The sequence below is a fragment of the Ranitomeya imitator genome, chromosome 3 (genome assembly GCF_032444005.1).
Source record: "Ranitomeya imitator isolate aRanImi1 chromosome 3, aRanImi1.pri, whole genome shotgun sequence".
Taxonomy (NCBI): domain Eukaryota; kingdom Metazoa; phylum Chordata; class Amphibia; order Anura; family Dendrobatidae; genus Ranitomeya; species Ranitomeya imitator.
The window spans coordinates 454,369,393-454,377,408 of NC_091284.1; positions in this window are offsets into that span (position 1 = coordinate 454,369,393).

Here is an 8,016-nt window from a genome sequence, read left to right on the forward strand (position 1 = left end):
ACTGCATGGAGCATTATATGGGGCATCTATGGGGCCATAACTGCATGGAGCATTATATGGGGCATTTATGGGGCCATAACGAACTGCATGGAGCATTATATGGGGCATATATGGGGCCATAAAGAACTGAATGGAGCATTATATGGGGCATCTATGGGGCCATAAAGAACTGCGTGGAGCATTATATGGGGCATATTTGTATATGGAGCATCTTATGGGGCCATAATGAACTGTATGGGGCATTATATGGGTGTTATGCTGTGCTATCAGGCAACACAGTGTGCAGTAATCAGCGCACATACAGTGATATGGCAATAACCCAAAAACAATAGAACAAGCTCTGAGACGTGGAATCTCTGCAGACTGCAATACCTGAACCTATCCTCACACAACTAAAAGCAGCAGTGGATTGCGCCTAACACTACCTATGCAACTCGGCACTGCCTGAGGAGCTGACTAGCCTGAAGATAGAAATACAAGCCTGACTTGCCTCAGAGAAATACCCCAAAGGAATAGGCAGCCCCCCACATATAATGACTGTTAGCAATATGAAAAGACAAAACGTAGGAATGAAATAGATTCAGCAAAGTGAGGCCCGATATTCTAGACAGAGCGAGGATAGCAAAGAGAACTATGCAGTCTACAAAAAACCCTAAAGCAGAACCACGCAAAGGGGGGCAAAAAGACCCACCGTGCCGAACTAACGGCACGGCGGTGCACCCTTTGCGTCTCAGAGCTTCCAGCAAAAGAGAATAGCACAGCTGGACAGAAAAAACGGAAACAAAAACAAAGTAACACTTATCTAGCAGAGCAGCAGGCCACAGGAAAGATGCAGTAGCTCAGATCCAACACTGGAACATTGACAAGGAGCAAGGAAGACAGACTCAGGTGGAGTTAAATAGCAAGGCAGCCAACGAGCTCACCAAAACACCTGAGGGAGGAAGCCCAGAGGCTGCAATACCACTTGTGACCACAGGAGTGAATTCAGCCACAGAATTCACAACAGTACCCCCCCCTTGAGGAGGGGTCACTGAACCCTCACCTGAACCCCCAGGCCGACCAGGATGAGCCACATGAAAGGCACGAACAAGATCTGGGGCATGGACATCAGAGGCAAAAACCCAGGAATTATCCTCCTGAGCATAACCCTTCCATTTGACCAGATACTGGAGACACGAGAATCCAAAATTTTCTCCACAATATACTCCAATTCCCCCTCCACCAAAACAGGGGCAGGAGGCTCCACAGATGGAACCATAGGTGCCACGTATCTTCTCAACAACGACCTATGGAATACATTATGTATGGAAAAGGAGTCTGGGAGGGTCAGACGAAAAGACACCGGATTGAGAATCTCAGAAATCCTATACGGACCACTAAAACGAGGTTTAAATTTAGGAGAGGAAACCTTCATAGGAATATGACGAGAAGATAACCAAACCAGATCCCCAACACGAAGTCGGGGACCCACACGGCGTCTACGATTAGCGAAAAGCTGAGCCTTCTCCTGGGACAAGGTCAAATTGTCCACTACCTGAGTCCAGATCTGCTGCAACCTGTCCACCACAGAATCCACACCAGGACAGTCCGAAGACTCAACCTGTCCTGAAGAGAAACGAGGATGGAACCCAGAATTGCAGAAAAATGGAGAGACCAAGGTAGCCGAGCTGGCCCGATTATTAAGGGCGAACTCAGCCAACGGCAAAAATGACACCCAATCATCCTGGTCAGCAGAAACAAAACATCTCAGATATGTTTCCAAGGTCTGATTGGTTCGTTCGGTCTGGCCATTAGTCTGAGGATGGAAGGCCGAGGAAAAAGATAGGTCAATGCCCATCCTACCACAAAAGGCTCGCCAGAACCTCGAGACAAACTGGGAACCTCTGTCAGAAACAATATTCTCAGGAATGCCATGCAAACGAACCACATGCTGGAAGAACAAAGGCACCAAATCAGAGGAGGAAGGCAATTTAACCAAGGGCACCAGATGGACCATTTTAGAAAAGCGATCACAGACCACCCAAATGACCGACATCTTTTGAGAAACGGGAAGGTCAGAAATGAAATCCATCGAAATATGTGTCCAAGGCCTCTTCGGGACCGGCAAGGGCAAAAGCAACCCACTGGCACGTGAACAGCAGGGCTTAGCCCTAGCACAAATCCCACAGGACTGCACAAAAGCACGCACATCCCGTGACAGAGATGGCCACCAGAAGGATCTAGCCACTAACTCTCTGGTACCAAAGATTCCTGGATGACCAGCCAGCACCGAACAATGAAGTTCAGAGATAACTTTACTAGTCCACCTATCAGGGACGAACAGTTTCTCGGCCGGACAACGATCAGGTTTATTAGCCTGAAATTTCTGCAACACTCTCCGCAAATCAGGAGAGATGGCAGACACAATGACTCCTTCCTTGAGGATACTCGCCGGCTCAGATAACCCCGGAGAGTCGGGCACAAAACTCCTAGACAGAGCATCCGCCTTCACATTTTTAGAGCCCGGAAGGTACGAAATCACAAAATCAAAACGAGCAAAAAATAACGACCAACGGGCCTGTCTAGGCTTCAAGCGCTTGGCAGACTCGAGATAAGTAAGATTCTTATGATCAGTCAATACCACCACGCGATGCTTAGCTCCCTCAAACCAATGACGCCACTCCTCGAATGCCCACTTCATGGCCAGCAACTCTCGGTTGCCCACATCATAATTACGCTCAGCAGCAGAAAATTTCCTGGAAAAGAAAGCACATGGTTTCAACACTGAGCAACCAGAACCTTTCTGTGACAAAACCGCCCCTGCTCCAATCTCAGAAGCATCAACCTCGACCTGGAATGGAAGAGAAACATCTGGTTGACACAACACAGGGGCACAGCAAAAACGACGCTTCAATTCCTGAAAAGCTTCCACGGCAGCAGAAGACCAATTAACCAAATCAGCACCCTTCTTGGTCAAATCGATCAATGGTCTGGCAATGCTAGAAAAATTACAGATGAAGCGACGATAAAAATTAGCAAAGCCCAGGAATTTCTGCAGACTTTTCAGAGATGTAGGCTGAGTCCAATCCTGGATGGCCTGGACCTTAACCGGATCCATCTCGATAGTAGAAGGGGAAAAGATGAACCCCAAAAATGAAACTTTCTGCACACCGAAGAGACACTTTGATCCCTTCACGAACAAGGAATTAGCACGCAGTACCTGGAAAACCATTCTGACTTGCTTCACATGAGACTCCCAATCATCAGAGAAGATCAAAATGTCATCCAAGTAAACAATCAGGAATTTATCCAGATACTCACGGAAAATGTCATGCATAAAAGACTGAAAAACAGATGGAGCATTGGCAAGTCCGAACGGCATCACCAGATACTCAAAATGACCCTCGGGCGTATTAAATGCCGTTTTCCATTCATCTCCCTGCCTGATTCTCACCAGATTATACGCACCACGAAGATCAATCTTAGTAAACCAACTAGCCCCCTTAATCCGAGCAAACAAGTCAGATATCAATGGCAAGGGATACTGAAACTTAACAGTGATCTTATTAAGAAGGCGGTAATCAATACACGGTCTTAGCGAACCATCCTTTTTGGCTACAAAAAAGAACCCTGCTCCCAATGGTGATGACGATGGGCGAATATGTCCCTTCTCCAGGGATTCTTTCACATAACTGCGCATAGCGGTGTGTTCAGGCACGGACAAATTAAATAAACGACCCTTAGGGAATTTACTACCAGGAATCAAATTGATAGCACAATCACAATTCCTATGCGGAGGTAGGGCATCAGACTTGGGCTCTTCAAATACATCCTGATAATCAGACAAGAACTCTGGGACCTCAGAAGGGGTGGATGACGAAATAGACAAAAATGGAACATCACCATGTACTCCCTGACAACCCCAGCTGGTTACCGACATAGAGTTCCAATCTAATACTGGATTATGGGTGTGTAGCCATGGCAACCCCAACACGACCACATCATGCAGATTATGCAGTACCAGAAAACGAATAACTTCCTGATGTGCAAGAGCCATGCACATGGTCAGCTGGGCCCAGTACTGAGGCTTATTCTTGGCCAAAGGTGTAGCATCAATTCCTCTCAACGGAATAGGACACCGCAAAGGCTCCAAGAAAAATCCACAACGTTTAGCATAATCCAAATCCATCAGATTCAGGGCAGCGCCTGAATCCACAAACGCCATGACAGAATACGATGACAAAGAGCATATCAAGGTAATGGACAGAAGGAATTTGGACTGTACAGTACCAATGACGGCAGAGCTATCGAACCGCCTAGTGCGCTTAGGACAATTAGAAATAGCATGAGTGGAATCACCACAGTAGAAACACAGCCTGTTCAGACGTCTGTGTTCTTGCCGTTCAACTTTAGTCATAGTCCTGTCGCACTGCATAGGCTCAGGTTTACTCTCAGACAATACCGCCAGATGGTGCATAGATTTACGCTCGCGCAAGCGACGACCGATCTGAATGGCCAAGAACATAGACTCATTCAAACCAGCAGGCATAGGAAATCCCACCATGACATCCTTAAGAGCTTCAGAGAGACCCTTTCTGAACCAAGCCGCCAGTGCAGATTCATTCCACAGAGTGAGTACTGACCACTTCCTAAATTTCTGACAATATACTTCTACATCATCCTGACCCTGGCATAAAGCCAGCAAATTTTTCTCAGCCTGATCCACTGAATTAGGCTCATCGTAAAGCAATCCAAGCGCCTGGAAAAACGCATCAACATTACTCAATGCAGGGTCTCCTGGCGCAAGAGAAAACGCCCAGTCCTGTGGGTCGCCGCGCAAAAAAGAAATAATAATCAAAACCTGTTGAATAGGATTACCAGAAAAATGAGGTTTCAAGGCCAGAAATAGCTTACAATTATTTTTGAAGCTCAGGAACTTAGTTCTGTCACCAAAAAACAAATCAGGAATAGGAATTCTTGGTTCTAGCATAGATTTCTGATCAATTGTATCTTGAATCTTTTGTACATTTATAACGAGATTATCCATTGAGGAGCACAGAGCCTGAATATCCATGTCCACAGCTGTGTCCTGAAGCACTCTAATGTCTAGGGGAAAAAAAAAAACTGAAGACAGAGCTGAGGAAAAAAAAAAATGATGTCAGGACTTCTTTTTTCCCTCTATTGAGAATCATTGGTTTGGCTCCTTGTACTGTTATGCTGTGCTATCAGGCAACACAGTGTGCAGTAATCAGCGCACATACAGTGATATGGCAATAACCCAAAAACAATAGAACAAGCTCTGAGACGTGGAATCTCTGCAGACTGCAATACCTGAACCTATCCTCACACAACTAAAAGCAGCAGTGGATTGCGCCTAACACTACCTATGCAACTCGGCACTGCCTGAGGAGCTGACTAGCCTGAAGATAGAAATACAAGCCTGACTTGCCTCAGAGAAATACCCCAAAGGAATAGGCAGCCCCCCACATATAATGACTGTTAGCAAGATGAAAAGACAAAACGTAGGAATGAAATAGATTCAGCAAAGTGAGGCCCGATATTCTAGACAGAGCGAGGATAGCAAAGAGAACTATGCAGTCTACAAAAAACCCTAAAGCAGAACCACGCAAAGGGGGGCAAAAAGACCCACCGTGCCGAACTAACGGCACGGCGGTGCACCCTTTGCGTCTCAGAGCTTCCAGCAAAAGAGAATAGCACAGCTGGACAGAAAAAACGGAAACAAAAACAAAGTAACACTTATCTAGCAGAGCAGCAGGCCACAGGAAAGATGCAGTAGCTCAGATCCAACACTGGAACATTGACAAGGAGCAAGGAAGACAGACTCAGGTGGAGTTAAATAGCAAGGCAGCCAACAGCTCACCAAAACACCTGAGGGAGGAAGCCCAGAGGCTGCAATACCACTTGTGACCACAGGAGTGAATTCAGCCACAGAATTCACAACATATGGGGCCTATTTTGCATGGAGCATCTTATGGGACCATAATGAACTGTATGGAGCAATATATGGGGCCTATTTTGTATGGAGCACCTTATGGGGCCATAATAAACAGTATGGAGCATTATATGGGGCTCCTGATTCAATATGGATATTTAAAAACGCTTAACCTACTGATGTCTCAGTTAAATTTACTTTTATTGGTATCTATTCTTATTTTTGACATTTACCGGAAGCTGCTGCATTTCCCACCCTAGGCTTATACTTGAGTCAATAAGTTTTCCAAGTTTTTTGTTGCAAAATTAGGGGGGGGGGGGGGGGGTCGGCTTATACTCGGGTCGGCTTATACTCGAGTATATATGGTATATGCTCTCCGATTTTCACAGACTGTCAAAATGGAGAAACTTTTTTCCCCCTCTAGACCTGTGAGAGAAATGGATGCCACTTTGATCGAAGTCTGCCACTCTATTTTATATATATATAAAATTATCTACTATATAATTGTCTAAGGGTCAGTTCCGTCTGTCTGTCTTTCTGTCGGTCACAGATATTCATTGGTCGCGGCCTCTGTCTGTCATGGAAATCCAAGTCGCTGATTGGTCGCGGCAAAACAGTCACGACCAATCAGCAACCGGCACAGTCCGGCGGAAAAATGGCCGCTCCTTCCTCCCCGCAGTCAGTGCTTGGTGCCCGCTTCATACTCCCCTCCAGTCAGCCCTCACACAGGGTTAATGCCAGCATTAATGGGCCGCGGTGTAACGCACTCCATTAACGCAGCTATTAACCCTGTGTGACCAACTTTTTACTATTGATGCTGCATATGCACTATCAATAGTAAAAAGATCTAATGTTACAAATAATATAAAAAAAAACACGTTATTCTCACCCTCCGACGTCGCGTCCTCTCCTCGGCAGTGCAAGCGGCAGGTTCCGGCGCCAAGGATGCTATGCGAGAAGGACCTGCCGTGACGTCACGGTCATGTGACCGCGACGTCATCACAGGTCCTGCGCTCATACCAACCATGGGACCGGAAGTTGCCGCATGCACCGCACACAAGCGCCGTAACTACAAGGGGCTCTTCGGAGGGTGAGTATATGTTTATTTTTTATTTTAAGTCTTTTTTAACCTGTTACATACATGGCTGGGCAATATACTACATGGCTGGGCAATATACTATGTGACTGGGCAGTATACTACATGTCTGTGCTGTATACTACGTGGCTGGGCAATATACTACATCACTGGGCAATATACTACGTGACTGGGCAATATACTATGTTTCTGTGCTGTATACTACTTGGCTCTGTGCTGTATACTACGTTGCTGTGCAATATACTACGTGGCTGGGCAATATATACTACGTGGCTGGGCAATATACTATGTGACTGGGTAATATACTACGTGACTGCAATATACTACGTGGCTGGGCAATATACTACGTAGCTGGGCAATATACTACGTGGCTGGGCAATATACTACGTGACTGGACAATATACTACGTGATGGCAATATACTACGTGGCTGGGCAATATACTACGTGGTTGGGCAATATACTACGTGGCTGGGCAATATACGTTGCTGGGCAATATACTACGTGGCTGGGCAATATACTACGTGACTGGCCAATATACTACGTGACTGGACAATATACTACGTGACGGCAATATACTACGTAGCTGGGCAATATACTATGTGGTTGGGCAATATACTACGTGGCTGGGCAATATACGTTGCTGGGCAATATACTACGTGGCTGGGCAATATACTACGTGGCTGGGCAATATACTACGTAGCTGGGCAATATACTACGTGACTGGACAATATACTACATGACGGCAATATACTACGTGGCTGGGCAATATACTACGTGGCTGGGCAATATACTACGTAGCTGGGCAATATACTACGTAGCTGGGCAATATACTACGTGGCTGGGCAATATACTACGTGACTGGACAATATACTACGTGACGGCAATATACTACGTGGCTGGGCAATATACTACGTGACTGGACAATATACTACGTGACGGCAATATACTACGTGGCTGGGCAATATACTACGTAGCTGGGCAATATAC